The sequence below is a fragment of the Trichomycterus rosablanca genome, chromosome 9 (assembly GCF_030014385.1).
Source record: "Trichomycterus rosablanca isolate fTriRos1 chromosome 9, fTriRos1.hap1, whole genome shotgun sequence".
NCBI lineage: Eukaryota > Metazoa > Chordata > Actinopteri > Siluriformes > Trichomycteridae > Trichomycterus > Trichomycterus rosablanca.
Window position 1 is genome coordinate 40,181,440 of NC_085996.1, and position 24,984 is coordinate 40,206,423.

General features: G+C 40.5%; 3 non-coding genes across 3 annotated transcripts; 1 reads left to right on the plus strand and 2 right to left on the minus strand.

Annotated features, from left to right (window-relative positions):
- Positions 1 to 2,121: 2,121 nt before the first annotated feature.
- On the minus strand, positions 2,122 to 2,193 carry trnad-guc (transfer RNA aspartic acid (anticodon GUC)). The gene has a single exon. It is a non-coding gene; the product is annotated as a tRNA-Asp (tRNA).
- Positions 2,194 to 2,774: 581 nt separating this feature from the next.
- On the plus strand, positions 2,775 to 2,846 carry trnad-guc (transfer RNA aspartic acid (anticodon GUC)). The gene has a single exon. It is a non-coding gene; the product is annotated as a tRNA-Asp (tRNA).
- A 20,017-nt stretch (positions 2,847 to 22,863) lies between these two features.
- trnad-guc (transfer RNA aspartic acid (anticodon GUC)) lies at positions 22,864 to 22,935 on the minus strand. The gene has a single exon. It is a non-coding gene; the product is annotated as a tRNA-Asp (tRNA).
- Between the last annotated feature and the right edge of the window lie 2,049 nt (positions 22,936 to 24,984).

Consider the following 24,984-nt stretch of genomic DNA (forward strand, 5'->3'; position numbering starts at 1 on the left):
GGCGAGACTGATGAGCGTGTGGATGTGCTCCTCTTCTCCACGGGCCGGAATAAAACCGTCGGGCGCTCGGATGAGAGCGCTACGTGTGTACCGCTTGATTAGCCCCAAACTAGCCCGGCTGAGATCATTTTTTAAATTCTGCAGCGCTCGTCTTGAATCCGAATCGCCCGCATTAACAATATAGAGCCGTCAAAGTCGACCAAGTAATGTGCCGTGGCAGAAAGACAAGCAATACGCTGACGATTAGCCTTCATCCGTCTCACTATCAGCGATCTGGGCTTTTCTACGCCGATGCAAATCCCTGCGGCCATATAATTATTAAGTAATGACATTAGAGTGCCTTCAGTAGACTTTGTGCTGGATAAGCAGGATTTTAGATTTCGTATTCCCCGTGTGCACAGTCTCTCTGAGGAGGATAGGAGCAGGAGGATATGCCGACTCCGCATTACAATCGTGAACGCATCTCAGCTGGACTTTAAAGCATTCAAAACATTCACAAAACATTCCAGTACCATTAAACTAAGAGATAACGGTGACCTGCTCTGGTGTTACATGGCTTTCACATTAGTTTCATGATCCAATGTTAAAAAAAATCCAACAATTTATTAGGAAGTCCGTTATATTGGGCGTCGGCTCATGGAAATGATTTTTTAAATGCTCTTTTATTGAACATGTAGAGCAGGACTCTCTAAGACTGAATTCACATATAACCACATGGGTGAGGGATTAGTTTATCAAACCTTTATCAGCTCTACAATACAGAGTTACTGCACTAATCATACTTAACACTTTACTGTGCAGAAAAGAAGCCTTAAAGCCTTATGTTAACCATGTCCAGAAGCGGCGTCGACTTCTCTGGGCTCGGAGGCATCTAGGATGGACCATCACACAGTGGAAACGTGTATTGTGCTCAGATGAATCAGCATTCCAGCTCTTTTTTTGGAAAGAATGGATGCAGTGTGTTCAGAACCAAAGACAAAAAGGATCCAGACTGTTATCAGCAACACGTCCAAAAGCCAGGGTGTGTCATGGTATGGGGGGGTGTCAGTAACAGGGTCTGTCATGGTATGGGGGGGTGTCAGTAACAGGGTCTGTCATGGTATGGGGGGGTGTCAGTAACAGGGTCTGTCATGGTATGGGGGTGTGTCAGTACCCTTGGTAAATCTCATTTACACTCTGTGATGCAGCATTAATGCAGAAAAGTACACTGAGATCTTAGAGCAACATGTGCTGCCTTCAAGACGTCATCAAGACGATGCAAAACCACCTGCTGCACACATTACAAAGGCGTGGCTGCGGAAGAAGAGGGTACGGGTACTGGACCGGCCCGCCTGCGGTCCTGACCTGTCCCCAATAGAGAACGTGTGTCGTTTGTTTGTTTGTTTATTAGGATTGTAACGTGATGTTTTACACTTTGGTTCCATCATGACAGGAACGGTAGTTACTCGTTACACAAGATTCATCAGTTCAGGTTTAATATCAAACACAGTCATGGACAATTCAGTGTCTCCAATTCACCTCATTTGCACGTCTTTGGACTGTGGGAGGAAACCGGAGCACCCGGAGGAAACCCACACGGACACGGGGAGAACATGCAAACTCCACACAGAAAGGACCTAACCTAACCCTAACCCCCACCTGGGGATCGAGAACGTGTGGAGAATTTTGAAACGACGACCCCCCGTACTGCTGCACATCTTAAGACGTGTTTGCAGGAAGAACGAGACAAAATAACAGCTGAAACACTAAATCACTCGCTCTCCTCGGGGCCAAAACCTCTTTTAACAACATTACAAAGTGGTAAATGCTTTACCGTCCCAACTTTTTTTGGAATGTGTTGCAGGTCTGAAAATGCAGGAATGGATGTTTATTAATAAATGAAATGAAGTCAAGCAGATAAAAGATGAAATATCTCAGCTTCATCCTGTCTGACATCAAATAAAAGTCAAAGTCAATGTAAGAAACTCTGTGTTTATATTTTATTTACATTTTTCATACTGTCCCAACTTTTTCTGATTTGGGGTTGTAATTTAAAATGAATCTGGGGACTGTTATGTAAAAAATGAGAGCACATACAGTAAATAAAGTAATAATAAATGTGTTTGTGAAAAGTTTATGTGACTCCCCGTCGGGGAATCGAACCCCGGTCTTCCGCGTGACAGGCGGAGATACTGTCCACTATACTAACGAGGAACTCCCTGAGAACGAGGCTGCGTGTTCGGTACATAAACGATGATTTCTCGGTGTGAAGTGAATAATTAAGTTCATAATTACTCACAGATGAGAACTAACTAAGTATTTGTTCCATTTTAAAGCGTGTGTGATTTATTATTTACTCCTAATGGACACTTGATCAGAAACACCACAAAAATACTGAGAGGAGTCACATGCGCTCCAAAAACAGCTCCGATTCTTTGTGGAAACGATTCAACAAGATAATAGAAACCGTTTTATAGATATTTTACATTAATGTTAACAAAACTGCATCTCAAACATACTTCAGATCAACCGACCCTATAATCGCGTTGTAAATTTGTAGTAGGACCGAAAGCTGATTATTTTTATTTTGTTGGCATTGAGTCGATTCCAAATCTTTGGAGTCGATTCCTGATTAAATTACATATACATCTACGGAATCGATACACATAGTTGATCCGACATTGAGTAGTTCGGAGTGAAACACGTAGCTTACAAAACACAGCTTAAATAATACAGTAAAATTAAATAAAAAACGTCTTTAAATAGCGGTCTTCAAAACATACAGCTCGGCGAGTTCCTCGTTAGTATAGTGGACAGTATCTCCGCCTGTCACGCGGAAGACCGGGGTTCGATTCCCCGACGGGGAGTCACTTCATTTTCGAACCTAGATCATGATACATTCACGTGTTACCAAAGTCACAGTGCAAACGGGTTCCCGACTAAAACCAGTACAGCTATTTTTGACTACCGAACGCTGTTTTATCATCACACTGCGTTCAAATAGGTCATAAACTCAAAGTTACATAAACCTTTTGAGGCAGATTTTACAAGGTGAGGTATTAATGGCCAAAACAGTCATGAAATAAACATTATTTTTAATAATGTTGTTTACTGGTTGGCTAAACTACACGTGTAGTTGATCTCTGAGGTAAAAAAAAAGTGAACACTACCTGCAGCAAACCATTTCTTGCAAATGTGCATAGTCGCTTTAACTTATATCTAAAACAAAAACTCATATGGCTTTTTTGTGCCATTTTGGACACCCCACAGGTTGCTAACGATACTGTAAAGGTGGAATTCAGGAGTTGGAATTGTGTCACTCCTGTGAGATGTTTCTTTGCTGAGGAAGTTCTGATGGATTCTGACGAGCTCGAAGAGAACGATCTACACCATTACACAAGATACACACAGAAAAGGTGCAGACAGCTCTTGTTAGGTTTTTCAGAACAAAGACGTACATTTAATATGGGAAATTTGACGGCATTTTCCAAGCTTTACGACATGCATGCCGCATGTCCCCCACATGGTCTATTCAAAATGGCGGCTGCCATAATCTCTTGGCAGAGGGCGGAGCCTGGGCCTCTTTAGCACATTTCATTGGCTCCACCAGCAGTAAAGGAGGAGGAGCCTAGCTGAGTTTAAAAACCGGCGGGGAGAAAGGTTCGGCCTCTTTCTTACGTGGTGTGTCTAGACTGCAGGAGAAAAGGAGCGCCGGCCGGCTTAGCTCTGATATATATTCACAGATTATTTTTACACTTAATAAAGTGTTTTAAAGAGTACTTTCTGGACTTCCTTCGACTGCTTTCTTCAGGACCTTTTGAACAAAAGATTTATCCTAACAAATGGTAGCCAGAGGATGGTTCAGGAGGCCTGAGATAGCATCGAATCGATTCAGCTGATCAAGGTAAGACCAGGAATTCTGAAAATCTTTTGTGCTCAATACGAGGCGCGCGCCTACTACAAGGTAAACAGATGTTCTCTGAATATATTAGATGCATTTATTATTTAGCGTATTGAGTGTGAAAGTGAATCTCAGAATCCGTAAGTGTCTGATTAAATTACTAAAGTATCATTAGATAGTTTAAAACTGTGAATATATGTTGGAGCTAAAAAATTTATGTTTCCTGATTGCTGAGTTTGAATCAGACCGAGCAAAATAAACGGTAAAGGGCTGTTCGGCAGAGGCTTCACCCGGAACACCATTGGAGCGAAACGTGTCTGTCTGTTTCAAAAGCAGGGGCGCGTGACTCGAAAGATCTAAGTTTTAACGAGTCTGGGACTGGGTTAATTCTATAGATTCTATAATTCGAGCGTTGTAAAACCTAGGGTCTGGCAGTTTTAAAAAAACGGGATTCTATGAATGAGCAAACGTTGGAAATCTATTACCTGGCAGTTCAAAGGACGGGGTTCTATGATTTGAACGTGGAAATCTTAGGCGTCTGGCAGTTTCAAAAAACGGGATTCTATGTAAAAGATTGTCCTAAAATTCGGACTTGACTGTTTTGGGAACGGAGTTCGGTTAATTAGACTACTTTAAATTCTAAATTTGGTTCGAAAACAGTACATCAGGAGTTTTGTTTGTCAGTAAGTCTCTGTGTATGTTTGTCTGTGAAACCGTGTGCTGGATGTGCAACGTGGTTTCTTTTGTTGTCGGCGCCATTTTGTTTCTTGAGAACGCAGCGTGGCTTTCTGTCTGTACGCCATTTTGTCTTGGGAATGCAACGTGGTCTCCCGTCTATCCGCCATTTTGTTTCTTGAGAACGCAGCGTGGCTTTCTGTCTGTACGCCATTTTGTCTTGGGAATGCAACGTGGTCTCCCGTCTATCCGCCATTTTGTTTCTTGAGAGCTGAGCGTGGTTTTCTGTCTGTCCACCATTTTGGCTCTGGGAGAGCTGAGCGTGGTTTTCTGTGTATCCGCCATTTTTGGCTCTATGTGAGCAGCTTGCCGTATCTTATCCATCGGCTGTCTTTGTACGCCTGGATTGGGTAAGTGCTGCAGTTAATTTTATAATCAACTTTATTTTTATAATCTTAAGATAACTGAGTTAAGATGAAGTATTTATGGTACCTTATTAAGTGTGTTTTAAGGTAGATAGCGTTCTTGAACTTTAAGGTTCTTAAACCAGGAAAGGGGGTACTTAGAGTGGAATTCATCCATGTGTGACATAGGACATTTTCACACATAATTAAGGAAAATCTCCTTAATCAGAGTTGTTATAGTGAATAAGATTAAAATTTTGTGAGTAACACAGCGCTTGTTAGTCGTGATAGGAGATTTGCTGGGTGTATTGGCTCATGTATTGTTGAGAGATTGTTATATTGTTTCTTTGTTTAATGTATGGGGTAGTACTGGACAATAATTCGACATCAAAATGTCGCAAGTGGGGAATGTTTCAATAGCGGGGATATGATTTTAAACAAATTCGATCAATACACATACATACACGAATCCAGTGCTTAGTGTTACCGCTCTGATCGCACTGATCGCACTGGTTACTGTAACACAGTAGTTTTTAAAGCACATTTCACAGACTGTAATTTTGCTTTTGCTTAAGTATGTTTTGTATTAGTAATTGTTACATTTTGAATAGCATCTGTTACCGAGAAAAATAAAAATAAAAAACGCTAAAGAAATCGCGAATTCAGTGAGTTGCGACAGGGAGTCGAGTCTTTTGTCTCGGTTCCTTTTGAAGAGCCGCGTGTTTACATGGCGACTGCCGGAAGAGTCGGTTCCTTTGTTTCGGTTAGAAGAGCCGATTCATAGATTCGAATCATTTTGCGACACATCGCTAGTGTTTATACAGTTTGAAAAAAGTTTTATGTCATTTGAAATGACACATTACACATCCCTAACTGTTTTAAGTGTTGCATCAACATGTTTCTTTTATTGCTTTTGAGTTAAGGACAACGTTTCTTCTATTACATTTGAATTAAAAACTACTGTTGAGGTTTGTATCCACTCCTGTTTACATTACACAGAGGAGACCCCCTGCTGTTTACTCGATGCTGAATACAAGTAAAAGGTAAAAGCTATTATATTACTGTTTCTAAAATATTGTGTAGTTGTGAAGAGTGAGATTTCATAGCCCTATAAATCTTATGAGGTGTGATCATTTGTTTGCCTCTTGAATTAAATTGGAAATAATGCCTGAAGGTACCACTATTTCTGTACAAGACAGGGACTCTGATCCCTTCTGGATTTGTGCAGAATTTTCTTTGTCTTTGTCTGCTACAGAAATATCCGTAGTTATACTAAGTGATCTTGAGGGTTATACTTATCTAACTCGGTTAGTGCCAAATTATGTTCTATAACTGAAAGGAAAACATCTCACGTATCAAGTTAATGATTGTATAAACACTACAGTGTACTTCTAAAATTTAACATTATTATCAAATGCTGTAATGTACTTAATCCTACCACTTTTTACTAATTGCAGGAGATGGTGAACATCATGACTGTATTACTCTATCTATTTTTTCTGGGCCTGATAGGAATCCTGAATTGGAAATGTTTGTGAAAGGATTTGCATCCAGAGATGCTGCAACAGACAGGAAACAAGTGGGCTTAGTTAAAATTTTAGCAAATGATACTTTGTGTCATTGTCCCTCCTATTCAATTTAAGTGGAACTATTTAAGTAAAGTTTTGTTCCAATTTTACAGGACAATGCCAGAGGTGACACTGCCGACAAAGCTGTTGCACACCTTCCACTGCTCAATAACAACATTATTTGTTTACAGGTCCAGCTAACACCAGACTTTGATTGAACTAACTTTAAAATTCTGTGCTTTCCAACAGGATAAACACATTTAGAAGGTTTATTTAATATTTTATTTTCAAGATTTGATTGTAAAATTTGAAAAAGGGGGGAGTATTATGGCAGGAATAAGAATTTATGTTTAATATGCCGCTTTGTGTATTAAATCCTGTGATACATTGTGCTGGGGCAGCTGGACTGGCAGACCTACGGATATGCATGCAGATTCAGGTACGTATATGCATGCAGATTCAGGGACGCCTGGTGAAGGTAATCTTCAGTCTTACCTCACATATGAGGACATTAAATTTTGGTTTTGTTATGCCTTATTCCTTGACCTGCTAAACTTCGATCGATTGTCCCCATTAGTGGACACTTTTGTCTGCCAGCTAGTGGTAGCAAAAGTACTAGAACACTAATAAAGTTTGTTTGCTTCTTTATTGGGATTTTGACGTTATGTTTTGCACTTTGGTTACATTTATGACAGGAGCGGTGGTTGCTCATTGCACGGGATTCAGGTTATATCGGGCACAGACATGGACGGTTCGGTGTCTCTGGTTCGCCTCGCTGGCATGTCTTTGGACTGTGGGAGGAAACCGGAGCACCCGGGGAAAGCCCACACGACAACATGCGGGCTCCGCGGAGGGGGGACCTTCTTGCTGTGACAGTGTGCGACGGTACTACCCACTGAGCCACCGTGTCACCCAACTAATAAGGTTAAAAACAAAAGGAATAGGGAAAATGCATTGAAAAAATCAAAGCTCGGGTCTCAGGAGATTAAATATAATTGCTTACACGGACTCCGGTAAGATTCAATTTAATTGGTAACATTTTTTGGAAATTGTTAATTGGCAATTGTTAATATTTGATGCTTGTGTTGTATCCGATGAATCTTTTCTAGCTAATTGATCAGGTCAACTCACTCATTTTATATTATATAGTTTATTGAAGAAGTTAGATTGGTTCAATGTGGTGCAGTAAACCTTGTGGCAATACTATGCATGATCATAGATGAGTGCAATTTAAAGATTGAGGGAATAGTGAGAAGAAAATAACTTGTTAGGAGAGAAGTACATGAAGGGGGGTGACTGGAGACCCAGGTCATAGGTTTCACAGACACACAGCAACCCAGTGGGGGGTTGAGGCCATAAACTGCAGGCCCTGCATGAGTAAAGAGAAGTCTGATATTTAATCTACTGTGTACTGGCTGAGGATGGTGGACACTTATGCAGTACCAAAGATGATGTAAAATTATGAATACCAGATCTTGCAGATGTGTGTCATGGCTGTTGTTGCATTCTGATGTTTGAGTAAAGCAGTGTTCAAGAGGCATATGGGGTGCTGAGGTACAGAATGCCAAAGTAATGACCATCAGACAAGAGGAAGGGAAAGCTGATGTGAGACTGGATGGAGACGTTATGCAGTGAAATCTCAAGCCCGTGTGGGACAGTAGTGTGTTTTAATAGACATCCACCTGAAGATCTGGGTTCCATAATAAAAAGTGAGGGGTTCGGTAACATCTTATAGAGGTTTTGGATGTATTTTACAGTAAGGGATTAGAATAACAATAATTCGTGTAGAAAAAGTTTTGGTTACAAGAGTAAATTAGAAAGAGCTACAAGTGCTTGTGTTTTAGTGAGAGTAGGGATGCAGGTACCATAGTGATGTGGGGTTAATGACATTTGTAGGGAGATGTAACAATAATACAATAGAGATAGTATAGGTTGGTAGTACTTTGCAGTGAGTTAACTAAATGGAACTGTTTAAGTAGAGTTTAATGTGATTCAAGAAAGCCAAAGTGGATCAAAGCGCTGGTGATGATGAGCATGAGGGATTGGCTGAGCAGGAGATGGTCATGTGAGAGTCTGTTGGATTGTGGGAAATGTAGTCTGTATTGTTAGAAGCAGGAGGTGTGTTAGTACCAGTGACCAAAAGTTGGGGTAAAAATCTGAATGAATAAATATAAGTCAGGGGTTTGTAGGACTGATGGAAGTTGATATAGCAGAGCTGTTGTTATTTTAAGTATGGCAGAGTAAATAATAAATAGTGGATTGGTGATTTGTATTGGGAAAAAGGTGATTTAGAAAATTTGAAGGCTCTCTAGCATGCGGCGATGATGAAGTAGAATAAGTGTAGAAAATGTTAGATGTAATGTGTATGCACCTTCTGCTCTGATCAGTTTGAACTGTTTGAAGGGGAATTTTATATAGCAGGAAGGGTTAATGCAGTATGAGAGACAAGTATTGAAGTATATGTTTGTTTCCATAGGGCCATTGTCGGTCGCTGTGAAGTAATTGTTTGTTTCCAGGGGATCACTGTCGATTGCCTTGAAGTATATGTTTGTTTCCATAGGACCATTGTCGGTCGCGGTGAAGTGATTGTTTGTTTCCATAGGGCCATTGTCGGTCGCGGTGAAGTAATTGTTTGTTTCCATAGGGCCATTGTCGGTCGCGGTGAAGTAATTGTTTGTTTCCAGGGGATCACTGTCGATTGCCCTGAACTATATGTTTGTTTCCATAGGGCCATTGTCGGTCGCGGTGAAGTAATTGTTTGTTTCCAGGGGATCACTGTCGATTGCCCTGAACTATATGTTTGTTTCCATAGGGCCATTGTCGGTCGCGGTGAAGTAATTGTTTGTTTCCAGGGGATCACTGTCGATTGCCCTGAACTATATGTTTGTTTCCATAGGGCCATTGTCGGTCGCGGTGAAGTAATTGTTTGTTTCCAGTAGACACTGTTGTTGTACTGAGGTTTACGTTCTTTTGTCTGAGTTGTGTTTGGACAACCGAGTGAGTTGTGCCAGTGAATGTTAAAAGAATACTCGTATTCTTCGACTAGGCAGGAATCTTCTGTTCTAGGGTGTGTCTCGTTAAAACCTATTAGTTTATCTTTGTCTTAATACGTGTCACAGATTTTGCTCGAAAGGTTGTTTAAAGCGGTCTAAAATGTCTAATTTAACACAGAGAATTTATCCATGTCTCACCCACTAACTCAGGAACCAACTCCAACCAACATCAAAGCTTATAAAGACAATTACACCTGTTTCAGGAGCAACAAACCAGAACCGATAAACAGGGGACATTTTTCAGAAGGGATGTGTGTATGAATGGGTGTCTGTCCCTAAACCACTGAATGAACTACCAAAGGCAGCTCACTTGCGGCCCTGACGCTAACCTTCCTTACTCGCCGGCGCCACATTGGTGTCAGAAGTGGGATCGTGGTGTTTGGGTGGCTCTGATGGTTTGGTGAGCCAATATGCCCGGTCTGTGCGAGTGCGCTAGCCCAGGTGGCTGCAGGGGCAGGGTGCCCGGTCCAGCAGTGGGTGGAAGAGCGACTCGGCAGTGTAATGGGGTGCGGTCCAGACATGGAGCCACCCAGTGGACGCTGGTGAGTGGGTCACCGGGACGGTTGACCATTAGGGAGGGGACAGTGTAGCGTCGCCACTGGGTCTGGCACGGGCTTTACCCAGAAAGCCTTGCGGCAGTGGTGTCTAAGCTCACCGTGGCCGTGTATCCCGATGTTGGGAGTGGGGTGGCTGCGGTGAGGGCTGGGTAAGTAGCTTATATGTTTGTCTGTTGTATGATTGTATGTGTGTATGAATGGGTTAAGTGGCTAGAAGGGATGTTTGGGCCATGGAAGGAAGTTATTACGAGTTTGGTGAGGTCAGTATGTGTAGGATTGATAATTTTAGTGATATGTTGTTGTTGTGGTATCCCGTGCATCAGGGTATTAATAAAAAATTTTTTTAATAGATATAGTGAGTAGAGGAAGCAGAGGGGGGCAGGATCCACCAGTTATCCAGATGGTGTTGGCTGATTTGTCGAGATATCATGTAGATGATGATGAGGAGGATACCCTTGAAGGTGGGCCGGAAGACCCACTTCGAGCAGTATAAGTGCTACTAACTCTGCTTAATTAAAGGTAAAACCGACCAGACAAGATGAGGAGAGAGGACCAACACTACTAATCACACACCGTGATGAAGGAAGGAGACTTGGAAGGACTGGCAGAGGCAGACACTGAGGGGACTGGAAGACCCACTCCAAGGGACAGAAGTGGCACTAACTGGACCTGCCTACAGGGAACAACCCACAGCAGAAAAGCCCGACAAAACCGACTATGTGGAAGAAGAGTCCAGCGGAATCAACGGAGCGGAACAAGACGAGGGGGGAGAATTTAGTTAGACTAGGAAAAAAAAAAAAAAAAAAAAAAAAAAAAAAACATAAACATATAGTTCGCAGACACATAGACCATCTTTGAAAACACTAGTTAAGTGCAACACACATAGTTTAGCTACAAAACGCAAGGGGTTAGTTCAGGATTGTTTACAATGTATATATGTTTGGTACTCTGCTATTTTTAGGAAATGTTTGTGCTGCTGTGGAAACAGGTAAGGCCGACAGGGGAGAATCCATAAGACATTAGGAGTCATGCAGAGACACAGGAGCTATGGGCCCCTTCTGAATATCTGCAGCTCCGTCTGGTGGAGGACAACCTGAACGGACTTCCTGTGGAAGCTACGCACCCATTGTGTTTATTTTATTTTTCTTCTCTTTTTGATTTCCTATTTTTTAAATTACTTTATTTTGATTTCCTGTTTTTATTATTTTTTGTTTGTTTGTTTGTTTCAGGGTTAGGAGCTGTTGCGATAGGTACGGTTCCTTTAGTTTAACTGGTAGCCTTTTTATTTTTTAGAAACGTTTTATTGTATAAAATTCAGCCCAGTGGCCATGTAGTCAGAAGGGGTTAAATTGGGGGGTTGCTGACGGCTATCCTTATCTCCTGGGATCTAGAAACACCTAACCTATAGTTAAAAGTTATTGTGAAAGCATTAAGATGCTTTCAAGGGGGGATTTTTAGGTTTTTCAGAACAAAGACGTACATTTAATATGGGAAATTTGACGGCATTTTCCAAGCTTTACGACATGCATGCCGCATGTCCCCCACATGGTCTATTCAAAATGGCGGCTGCCATAATCTCTTGGCAGAGGGCGGAGCCTGGGCCTCTTTAGCACATTTCATTGGCTCCACCAGCAGTAAAGGAGGAGGAGCCTAGCTGAGTTTAAAAACCGGCGGGGAGAAAGGTTCGGCCTCTTTCTTACGTGGTGTGTCTAGACTGCAGGAGAAAAGGAGCGCCGGCCGGCTTAGCTCTGATATATATTCACAGATTATTTTTACACTTAATAAAGTGTTTTAAAGAGTACTTTCTGGACTTCCTTCGACTGCTTTCTTCAGGACCTTTTGAACAAAAGATTTATCCTAACACTCTCTAGGTTATTGATCCGAATACAGGGGTAATTATATGGGGTATTAATGAATTAGAGACGGACAAGTGTGTGGGATACGTGTTGTGATGCAAAATGAACCAGTCAGAATTAAACAGTTGTTTGTGGCATGGAAAGAGACGTGTTGTATTTGGACACTTGTTAATGTGTAATTGACTTAGTGTTGACACACGTACAGCACATTGCTGTTAATATCGACACAAGAATCTAAAGTCTAGGTCAAAACTGGTCAAAGTTATCATGACATCTTAGATTTTTATGTCGTTGTTTAGTTGGTGTTTCTTGAAGAAATTCAATGCGCATTATAAGCATGGCTGGATTACTGACCGGGCCAGTGGCCATTGTATATATGATACAATATATTTTTATTTCCGAGGGCCCTCCATTTTAAGGATCCTCTGACTATTAGGGACTTTGACCCCAGGGCCTCCTGGGGGCCCTAGCCATGCTTTTGGGGGCCCTAGCCATGCTTTTGGGGGCCCTAGCCATGCTTTTGGGCCCCTTATGAAAATGGATGAGGCGTTGTGGCACTGCTCTGACTTCGACTTCTGGCTATTAGGGGTCCTAGGAAAGAGGGGGGCATATTTTTAGAGGGCCCTGGTTATGAGAGCCCTACCAGGGGGCCCTAGAGAAGAGCAGGGCATACCATTAGAGGGCCCTTGATCACGAGGGCCCCTGCTATGGGGCCCTTGACCTCCATAGAAGTCGTTTACCATGGCTCCTTGACTTTCTAGGGACCTACAAATTGCCAGGCAAGCTACCATATTTCATAACAGACGTTTTGTTGCAAATATGCGATTCAGGCCCTTACTTAATGTTTCTGAATTTATATTGTTTCAAAATTATTATGTTCAATTTCTCTTAAGCGCAGAGACACAAATTAATTTAGCAATTTAGCAATTATTTAAATTTAAGACAAGCAATTTCAAGCAGTTTGAATGCATACACACACTTAACTGAGCTATTTGATGTTCTTTTCATGCCTGACAATATGTCCAACAGTGAGCTCACTTTAAAGGCTAACTCACTCGCTGCAGCATATCCTTCAGATCTGAACATGAGCCTGGCAGATGAATTGATACAATACAAATCATTCATAACAGAAAAAGAAAAATGTCCTAGTAAAATGCTCAAAACCATGATCAATTTGAATTTACAGTCAACCTTTCCAAATGTCTACATAGCACTTAGACTTTTTTTGACTGTGCCTATCACAAATTGTGAAGGGGAGCGTTCATTCTCCAAACTGGCTCGTATTAAGAATGAACTCGGGATTAAAATGCGCCAAAACCGCCTGAACTCACTGTCACTTCTGCCCAGGGGCCCAGACTATCCTTAATCCGTCCTTGATTATAAGAGTGAAGAATTTTTAGATTGTTGTCCTGCTGTAGAAGCCACAATTGTATCACTTCAGTGTCTTAACTAACTGGTAATCACATTTGCTTCCAATATTTGACGAGATTTAGGAAAATCAGTTCCTCTGCTGCCACACAACCCCAAAGCATCACTGTTAAACAATGACAAGGTGTTCTTATATATAATATACACAGAAAGTCTATATTTTATATTACAAAATCCTCAAAACACACTAGTCGTGCTTGACCTGATCCTCCACTCAGAACTCAAGGAAGACCAGCATCAAGGTTCTTCTGTCTTCAAAAGACGATTGAAACCTTCAGCACCCCTTTACTAAGCACTTAATGCCAAGTTCACACTACACGAATTTCCAAGTCATCAGATCGCTGTACAGTTCACACTACACGACTGGATCTCTTGTAATCGGGAGTCTTTCAGTCGGTGTGGTTTTCACACCACACGACTGATCGGTGATAGGGGGTTTCACACTGCACCATCTATCACCAACTGGAATCTCAGACTAGCTTCTCTGGTCTGTCACGAAAACAAACGTGAGAAGTGACGAGGGGTTTAATGATACCACGTCCAAACATGCACGTCAACAAGTAGCGAGTGGATTTGGCTACGTAAACAGTAGGGATTGCTCTATAGTGAGTTGGAGGTTAATAAATATTGTTTGCAATGCAGCGTGGGTGTTTTGTAGAGAACGATAAGGTCCGAAATACTGTAAAGCTTGTGTGTGTGCTGATGTATAAACTATATAAACTATATTACACCCCTGTACCACCTTTTTACACTCCTCCCCTGCATTTCCCCTCACCCCGTATCTTGCGTTCTCATTGGCTGTTTGACACAGCACTCATTGCCAGTCGGGCAACTCAGATCCAGATATCTGACATGATAAAAAATCTCGCTTCGGATCGAGTTGTTGAGTAGTTCACACAGCGATTGAGAGCTGAGTTTCGATCGCCGAGCAAACGCAGAGTTGCTCCCGAGCCGGCAAATCTAGCGCCAACAAGGGCAAAAATGGAGTAGTGTGAACCAGGTATAAGCCGACATGTACTTATTAACTAATGCTTATTTATTTCTTGCATTAAAAAACCTTTGGTTCTAACAGGGTTTTTAGCAGATTTATATTATTGGACTGTTGTCTACTTAAACTACTGTAGATTAAGGTCATGTCTGCTATGAAAGAACTTCTGTTAGTTGCTCTAGATAAGATCGTCTGCTAAATACTGAAAATGTAAATGTAAATGACCACAGAATTCCTCTTTATTTGACCAGCACACCCTTGGTTTATCTATAGATCATAGGTTATTTTGTATGCTTCTGATGACTTTTGTGATTACCTTTCTGATAAAGTTTCCTTAGAACAACTCTTCTATGCACATCATATTTGTATAAGCAAAGCTGCAGAGTAACGATACACCAGCACTTCTGTTCTAGCTGAACCTTCCTGTGGTCATGCTTGGTGTTCAATTTCCTAATGACATTTCAGTCAGTCAGTCAGTCAGAATTCACCTGGTTTATAAGCAGCAGTTAGTTCAGATTTAGGAACCTTATCTGCACAGAGGGGCTTAAAGTTGTGAGCGCAAAGTTTGAGAGGTCAAAAAGAAGAGTTTTACACTCTGGAATTTTTTAAAAGTCTCAGAAATTCTAAAACTTTATCACTGGAACGGTGTCCAAACTTCACAATTTATTCTTGTTTAAGTAAAGTTTTTAAGCTTGAACATGCATTACTTGGCTATTTTTTTACTAATGCATACACTGATCAGCCATAACATTAAAACCACCTCCACTTACCATATAGAAGCACTTTGTAGTTCTACAATTACTGACTGTAGTCCATCTGTTTCTCTGCATGCTTTGTTACCCCCTTTCACCCTGTTCTTCAATGGTCAGGACCCCCACAGAGCAGGTATTATTTAGGTGGTGGATGATTCTCAGCACTGCAGTGGATCAGACACAGCAGCGCTGCTGGAGTTTTTAAATACCTCACTGTCACTGCTGGACTGAGAATAGTCCACCAACCAAATATATCCAGCCAACAGCGCCCCGTGGGCAGCGTCCTGTGACCACTGATGAAGGTCTAGAAGATGAGCGACTCAAACAGCAGCAATAGATGAGCGATCGTCTCTGACTTTACATCTACAAGGTGGACCGACTAGGTAGGAGCGTCTAATAGAGTGGACAGTGAGTGGACGCGGTGTTTAAAAACTCCAGCAGCGCTGCTGTGTCTGATCCACTCATACCAGCACAACACACACTAACACACCACCACCATGTCAGTGTCACTGCAGTGCTGAGAATCATCCACCACCTAAATAATACCTGCTCTGTGGGGGTCCTGTGGGGATCCTGACCATTGAAGAACAGGGTGAAAGGGGGTAACAAAGCATGCAGAGAAACAGATGGACTACAGTCAGTAATTGTAGAACTACAAAGTGCTTCTATATGGTAAGTGGAGCTGATAAAATGGACAGTGAGTGTAGAAACAAGGAGGTGGTTTTAATGTTATGGCTGATCAGTGTATATATAAATAAATCCAGTCGGGATGGGACCACAATGCTAAAGCTACTGGTCAGTGTGTATTCTGGTTTTGAGTCACATGTTATAGAGTAACTTTGTGTTACCAACATAACAAACAAACACAGAACTACTAAAGACACCAAACACTAGCTGCTTTGGTTTTGGTACAGTTTTGTCATGTGACACAATTATTAAAAATGCATTTTAGGATCTAAAGCAACATTTCACCAGAATTTGTTCCAAACACCAAAACCTCACATCCTTTTAGATCCTAAAGAATGAATAATTATTTTACTTCTATATATAATGAAGTTTTTTCATAGTTCACATGTATTTTAGGCTTGAAAAGGACTTCCTGTAGCATAACGTTCCTAAACGTGTCTAAAATACACAAAGCCTTTTAAATTTGCATTGAAAGAGAATTATGGAACATCTCACCCAGTCATCACACCATGTGCTTCCAGGATTGGGCTTCCTGAATGGAAGTCCCGCCTCCAGTTAAATGCAGCCAAGTGATTCCTGCACCTGATTGGACAGTTTATTTTACTTGGTTTAAGATCATTTTAAATGTCTGTATAAGTTATGTTTTTTACAATAAAGCCTATTGAAGCAACAGGGTGTGCTGTTGGCTCGGTGGATAGCTCTGTCACTAAATAAATAAATATTAAAGCAACAATGTGCAGTTCAGGGTTAAAGGTGCATATGAGAGAATTTTGGTCCTAGTGGTGATAAGGTGAAATACAGCAGCAGATCAGATTTATTACCAGGAAACCAAAGTTATATTATTATAGTTATTATTATTATTGCCTAAATAAATAAATAAATAAATAAATAAATGTGGAAATACAGAATTTTACATTTACATTTTCAGCATTTAGCAGACACCTTTATCCAAAGCGACTTACAGCACAGTTACAGTATACAGTCTGAGCAATTGAGGGTTAAGGGCCTTGTTTAAGGGCCCAACAGCAGCAACCTGGCAGTGGTGAGGCTTGAACCAGCGACCTTTTAATTACTAGTCCAGTACCCTAACCACTAGGCTACGGCTTGCCGAAATAAATAAATACAGTTGGAAATAATTAAATTTAGCAGTACAGAAATAAATAAATAATTTTGGAAATACATAAATAAATAAATAAATTTAGAAATACAGAAATAAATAAATAAATTTAGAAATACAGAAATAAACAATTTAGGAAATAAATAAATACATAAATGTAGAAATACATAAATAAATTAATGTAGAAATACAGAAATAAATAAATAAATAAATGTAGAAATACAGAAATAAATAAATAAATGTAGAAATACAGAATTAAATAAATAAATAAACTTAGAAATAAATAAACGTGGAAATACACAAATAAATAAATAAATACAAAACTAAATAAATTAATAATTTTGGAAATACATGAATAAATACATGTGGAAATACATACAGTGTATCACAAAAGTGAGTACACCCCTCACATTTCTGCAAATATTTCATTATATCTTTTCATGGGACAACACTATAGACATGAAACTTGGATATAACTTAGAGTAGTCAGTGTACAGCTTGTATAGCAGTGTAGATTTACTGTCTTCTGAAAATAACTCAACACACAGCCATTAATGTCTAAATAGCTGCAACATAAGTGAGTACACCCCACAGCGAACATGTCCAAATTGTGCCCAAATGTGTCGTTGTCCCTCCCTGGTGTCATGTGTTGAGGTCCCAGGTGTAAATGGGGAGCAGGGCTGTTAAATTTGGTGTTTTGGGTACAATTCTCTCATACTGGCCACTGGATATTCAACATGGCACCTCATGGCAAAGAACTCTCTGAGGATGTGAGAAATAGAATTGTTGCTCTCCACAAAGATGGCCTGGGCTATAAGAAGATTGCTAACACCCTGAAACTGAGCTACAGCATGGTGGCCAAGGTCATACAGCGGTTTTCCAGGACAGGTTCCACTCAGAACAGGCTTCGCCAGGGTCGACCAAAGAAGTCGAGTCCACGTGTTCGGCGTCATATCCAGAGGTCGACTTTAAAAAATAGACACATGAGTGCTGCCAGCATCGCTGCAGAGGTTGAAGACGTGGGAGGTCAGCCTGTCAGTGCTCAGACCATACGCCGCACACTGCATCAACTCGGTCTGCATGGTCGTCATCCCAGAAGGAAGCTGACGCACAAGAAAGCCCGCAAACAGTTTGCTGAAGACAAGCAGTCCAAGAACATGGATTACTGGAATGCCCTGTGGTCTGACGAGACCAAGATAAACTTGTTTGGCTCAGATGGTGTCCAGCATGTGTGGCGGCGCCCTGGTGAGAAGTACCAAGACAACTGTATCTTGCCTACAGTCAAGCATGGTGGTGGTAGCATCATGGTCTTGGGCTGCATGAGTGTTGCTGGCACTGGGGAGCTGCAGTTCATTGAGGGAAACATGAATTCCAACATGTACTGTGACATTCTAAAACAGAGCATGATCCCCTCCCTTCGAAAACTGGGCCTCATGGCAGTTTTCCAACAGGATAACGACCCCAAACACAACCTCCAAAATGACAACTGCCTTGCTGAGGAAGCTGAAGGTAAAGGTGATGGACTAAACCCAATTGAGCACCTGTGGCGCATCCTCAAGTGGAAGGTGGAGGAGTTCAAGGTGTCTAACATCCACCAGCTCCGTGATGTCATCATGGAGGAGTGGAAGAGGATTCCAGTAGCAACCTGTGCAGCTCTGGTGAATTCCATGCCCAGGAGGGTTAAGGCAGTGCTGGATAATAATGGTGGTCACACAAAATATTGACACTTTGGGCACAATTTGGACATGTTCACTGTGGGGTGTACTCACTTATGTTGCAGCTATTTAGACATTAATGGCTGTGTGTTGAGTTATTTTCAGAAGACAGTAAATCTACACTGCTATACAAGCTGTACACTGACTACTCTAAGTTATATCCAAGTTTCATGTCTATAGTGTTGTCCCATGAAAAGATATAATGAAATATTTGCAGAAATGTGAGGGGTGTACTCACTTTTGTGATACACTGTACATGAATAATAATAATAATAATAATAATGGTTTCACTCTGAGCTTTGACATTAGATGTTCATGGTCTGTTCCACAATTAGCTTCAGGTCAGGACTTTGCAATTAAAATTAAGCTTGTCCATCCCTTTGTGTAAAGAACGTAGTCGGATTGGATTTGGTTTATCTGGTGATGGACTAAAGACGTCGTTTCGGCTCCTGGTGAGGAGCTCCTTCATGTTTGTCACTAGGAACCAAACAAATTCACACACAGTGCAGAAGATCTGCTGAACATCAGTCCAGTCCATCCTACAAGGACTTTCATATTCAGACGTCTTTTCTGGACGTTTAGCCGGTGGAGCAGCTGCTCTTTTCAGGAGACACAGATGCAGTCGGACACTCAGACGAGGGAACAGCACCAGAGCGCTCGTTAAACTCTGGCAGTGTGGATTATACATATCGCTGCCCAGCATCCACATGGCAAAGCTTCGATATTTAGGCGATTAAATGGACACAATTTTACTGGTAAACAGGACAAATAAAGACTTTCTCCTTCACTGAGTCTATCCTGGAGAGCGCAGTCCAGCTCCCAGCTTCCACAGAGCGGACCGCACCCCGAAACTCTCATAGAAGTCGGAATCTGCTTTTATATACATTAAGGCATTAGGGGCCGGAGGGGCGTGGCCCTATCATATAGTTACAGCCCAGTGGTTAAGGTGCTGGACTAGTAATCAAAAGGTTGCTGGTTCAAGCCCCACCACTGCCAGGTTGTCACTGTTGGGCCCTTGAGCAAGGTCCTTGACCCTCAATTGCTTAGGCATTGTACTGCCACAGTGCTGTAAGTCACTTTGGATAAAAGCGTCTCCTAAATGCCGAAAATGTAAATATTACGTCTGTTCACTGAGTGGTCAGAAACTGCTAGACGGGACACGACCGTACAGAGTTTATTGTGTTTATTGTGCCCCGCCGGGCTTTCTGTACCAGACACGCCACCGTTGTGCAGGAAGACATTTATATTCATGTGTGTGTGCAGGGTGCTGCAGGTTCTTGTGGAGCAGATCACCAGTGCAGCACAAATACACAGACTTCATCATTTTAGGGGCCTCAGCAGAGCTAAACTCTTTTATTTAGCAGTAAAATGCAAAATAAACACAAGCAGCGTGGTACCTGCGCCGTCAGGGAGGGTAATATTTCAGATATCTGCTTCTGCTCTGTTCCTCAGGCTGCTCTGAGACTCTCTGACCGCTGCCTGGTCCATCTTCTCCCAACCTACCATCGATAGCTCCAATGTGCCAAACCTACAGTCAGGACCGTGAAGGATTTGACTAATGAGGCTAAAAACGAGGCTAAAGACTCCAGGACTGCATGAAATAAACAGACTGGTGTGTGATTAATGACGCTACAAGCAGCCTGGACGAAAACACGGACGCTGGCTGATGCCCAGTATAGCTGGTACTTTAGTCTGGTACCTCTGCTCAGACCTTTCTCCCATAGGAGACCCTGACAGAAGATAAAACTCCAGGAACCAAACCATTAGAGGACAAATTCTGAAATGCTCGTCATTTATCACGGGAGTCTGTCATGATTGCTTTTGTAAAAAGTACAAATTGCGGTGGAGAGAAGGACTGAGCAGTATACTATAACAAGTACAGAGGACAAGAAATGACACAAGAATAAATAAATAAATGCACAAATAAATAGTTTCATACAGAAATAAATAAATGTAGAAATAAAGAAATAAATACAGAAATAAATAAATGTAGAAGTAAAAAAAATAAAAAAATACAGAAATAAATCCATGTAGAAATAATGTAGAAATAAATATGGAAAAAAATAAATGTAGAAAGAAAGAAAGAAAGAAATACAGAAATAAAAAAATAAATGTGTTAACAAATGTAGAACAAAACATTAATGTAGAAATAAAAACAGAATTAAATAAATATAAAAATACAGAAATAAGTGTAACAACAAATAAAAGTAGAAATAATAAATGTAGAAATAAATAAATGTAGAAAAACAGAAAAAAAGTTAAAAAAAAAAATAATTAAATGAAATACAGAAATGAATGTAATAAAAAACACATGAATGTAGAAATAAATAAATACAAAAATACAGAAATAAACCAAATAGATGTTTACAGTAAAGACATTTATTTGTAGAGATGGGACGATCGGGGTTTTTGGCACCGATTCCGATCTGCGATCTCCTTTCAGGGACATCTGCCGATAGCCGATTGCGATCGGGGGGGGGGGGGGGGGGGGGGGGCAGTAAATAAAATAAATAAACTTAAAAAGAGCCTCACAGTGAAGATAAACCGGAGCAGCGCGCGCGTGTGTGTGTGTGTGTGTGTGTGTGTGTGTGTGTGTGTTTGTGCCTTTAGAAGAGACGCTTTGTTCACTGTATCGCTATAAGTGATTCATTGATTCACGAGTCATTTTTCGCGAAGCGTAAGTTTCTCTTCTCAGTTATCTCTCCGTGTTTACTGTTATTAATTAAATGTCGTGGTTTAAAATAAACACCAGCTACTACAGAACATTCTGTGTGACTCTCTTACATTAAAAAGCTTCATTAAAAAGCTTAATTAAACTGCTATTACCACAGATCTGTAACCGACCGTCAGACTCGTTCCGTCTAAGAAGCTAAAAGTTCAGCAGATGATCCTGAACTAATGAATTTGGTAATGAATAAACTTTTGCCTCTGATTGGCTCTGTAACGTTTTCTGTTCTCATCTACATCACAAGTAAGAACCGCTCACGATTTACCAAAGTGAACCAGGAGTTTATATAACGTGCTGATAGAATCGACTCAGATGTGACCGGGTTGAATTATCTTTTTAAAGTAAATATTACAATCAGCAAAATTACATCGTATGCATGATGCACAACATTAATGATGTTATTTTAGGTCATGAAGAGCTTTCACGATGGTTTCTGTACGATGGTTGATGAATGGTGATGTGATGGTTGGTGCTTCGTAGCTCAAAGTCTGGATCGATCCACTGAGCTGTTAACTTAACGTGATCTTTATATATCACACGATCGAATCGGCTACTTTTAGGAAATATCGCCGATCGCCGATAGCATATTTTGATTAAAAATCGGCCGATACCGATTCATAGCCGATCGATCGTCCCATCTCTATTTATTTGTAAATGCCATTTTTAATGACACAAATGGACTAAAATAAATGTAGAAATAAATAAAAACATAAATTAATAAATGTAGAAATAAATAAATAATTTTAACAATAAATAAAAGTAGAAATAAATGAATGTAAAAATAAATAAAAATATAAATGAATAAATGTAGAAATACAGAAATAAATGTAACAATAAATAAAAGTAGTAATAGATAAATGTAAAAATAAATAAATGTAGTAAAAATAAATAAAAAATAAATAAATGTAGAAATACACAAATAAAAGTAGAAATAAATGTAGAAATACAGATATAATTGTAACAATAAATAAAATAATAAATGAATGTAAAAATAAATAAATAAATTTAGTAAAAGAAAAAAAGCAATAAATACATAATTAAATAAAATACAGAAACACAGATATAAGTGTAGAAAGAAATGAATATAGAAATACAGATATAGACCAAATAGATGTTTACAAGAAAAACATTTATATCAACATGTCATTTTTCAAGACAAAATTTATAAACTATATAAACTTTTAATTTGTGCATTAATTGATAAATACTCGTGTAATTTCTGTCCCCTCTTAATTTCTCAAATAAGAGTTCCTAACTAAAAAGAAATTGAGCTTCCTTTGGGTCAAAAAATTAACATTTAAAGGTTTTTCTTTTGAAAATAGTAAATTTAATTGAACTTTATTTCCTTCCTCGTGTTAGGCTGTTAAAATTCCACATTTTAACCCAAAGAAAGATCGATTTCTCTTAGGAGCTGAATAAAGTAATAATAAATGTGTTTGTGAAAAGTTTATGTGACTCCCCGTCGGGGAATCGAACCCCGGTCTTCCGCGTGACAGGCGGAGATACTGTCCACTATACTAACGAGGAACTCCCTGAGAACGAGGCTGCGTGTTCGGTACATAAACGATGATTTCTCGGTGTGAAGCGGTTAATTTAGTTAATAATTACTCACATGTAGACCTAACCAAGTATTGGTTCCATTATTGGTTTCAAGCGTGTGTGATTTATTATTTACTCCTAATGGACACTTTATCAGAAACACCACAAAAATACTGAGAGGAGTCACATTCGCTCCAAAAACAGCTCCGATTCTTTGTGGAAACAATTCATCAAGATAATAGAAACCGTTTTATAAATATTTTACATCCATGTTAACAAAACTGCATCTCAAATATACTTCAGATCAACCGACCCTATAATCGCGTTGTAAAACGGGTCGAAAGACGATTGTTTTTATTTTGCTGGTATTAAGTCGATTCCAAATCTTTGGAGTCGATTCCTGATTGAATTACATACACATTTATGGAGTCGATACACACAGTTGATCCGACACTGAGTCAGCTCAAAGTAAAACAGGTTAAAATCAGAGTGAACAAGGTTAACTTATATTTACCAGGAAAGTGAATTCGGTGTAGTTGTAACACTGGAACGATCTGGAATTTGGAATTAATGGCGATTTTATCGTTGTTGTTGGTTTAGTGAACAGAATCTTTACAAAAACGTTAAACTCTTCAAACAATTAGGACCTAAAACATGATACCTTCACGTGTTTTCAAAATCACAGTGCAAACGGGTTCCCGACCAAACCCGTTCAATCGCTTTTTGGCTAATAAAGCTTTTTAAACTAATTTATATGTCGTCTTGCTTTGTTTTACCTCAAACACATGTATGACTTGTCTGTTAAGTTTTGTTTTTAGTTTAGTTTCAAGATCTATTGCACATTTTACTTTACGTAAACTAGGGTGACCAAACGTCCGTATTTCCCGGGACATGTCCGTATTTCACGTCCTGTCCCGGGCGTCCCGGGTTTTTTTTTTAAAAGTGAGGAAATGTCCTGGTTTTTAAATTACCTTCATTGGACCATTAAATTTACAGGCACTAGGGCACTGCGCACAGCGCTGCGTGTGACGTAATCCCTGAGCCGCGTCAGTGAGGGCAGCCCTGTTCTTAATCAGAATGTAGACAGCGTGACTGTCAGTACGCAAGCAACATGCCGAAGCGCAAGTGTATGTTTACCGACGATTTACAAAAGAGTTTCCCCGCTTTCAGACCGGGTCGAGACAAATGGGAAGCCTTGTGCACAGTGTGCAAAGCAGGCACATATGTCTCGGTGTCCAATGGAGGTGCAAGGGATCTGAAAAGCCACCTGGACACCGAGAAGCATAAAACAGCTGTCCGAGGCGAGAGTAGTGCTAGCTCGATCACACAGTACTTTGTCAAACCAGGGAACGAGGATGCAGTGAATGCAGCGGAGGCTGCATGGTCATTTCACACAGTGAAACATCACAACAGTTATAGATCTATGGACTGCACAAGTTCATTGTTGAAAAAGACCCTCCCCGATTCAGACACAGCCAAAAAGTTTAGTTGTGCCCGAACTAAGACCGATGCTATTGTTGACGGTGTTCTGGCACCTCATTCTGTAGAAGTGGCGCACGAAGCGCTCAAAAACATCCCATTTTGTGGTGTAAGCACTGATGGGAGTAATCACGGTGCGGTGAAAATCTTCCCCATAATTATTCAGTACTTTGATTGGAAGGAGGGTTGGGTGCACCCCCCCCCCCCCCCCCCCCCCCCCCCCCCTTCCGGCTTCAAGGTGTCCTGGTTTTCCCAAATGAAAATATGTCACCCTACGTAAACACAGCTCACAGTGGTTAGCTCCTAGCTTTCAAACTCAGTTTCAGTTTTGGCCGTGTTGGTGTTTTATGTTCTCTAAACGTTTTCATAAAAAAGGAACCAAAACTCGATTGTATCAGTTAATGTGGGTAATTTAATTAAACAAGATAATATTTCGCAAATATAAACACACAGTTCTACGACGGCGTATTAGGGCCACTAAAAAATATTTGTAAGTTTTGATTTTGAGAATAAAGTCGTATAAGTTTCGATTTCGAGATTAAAGTCGAAATATTATGA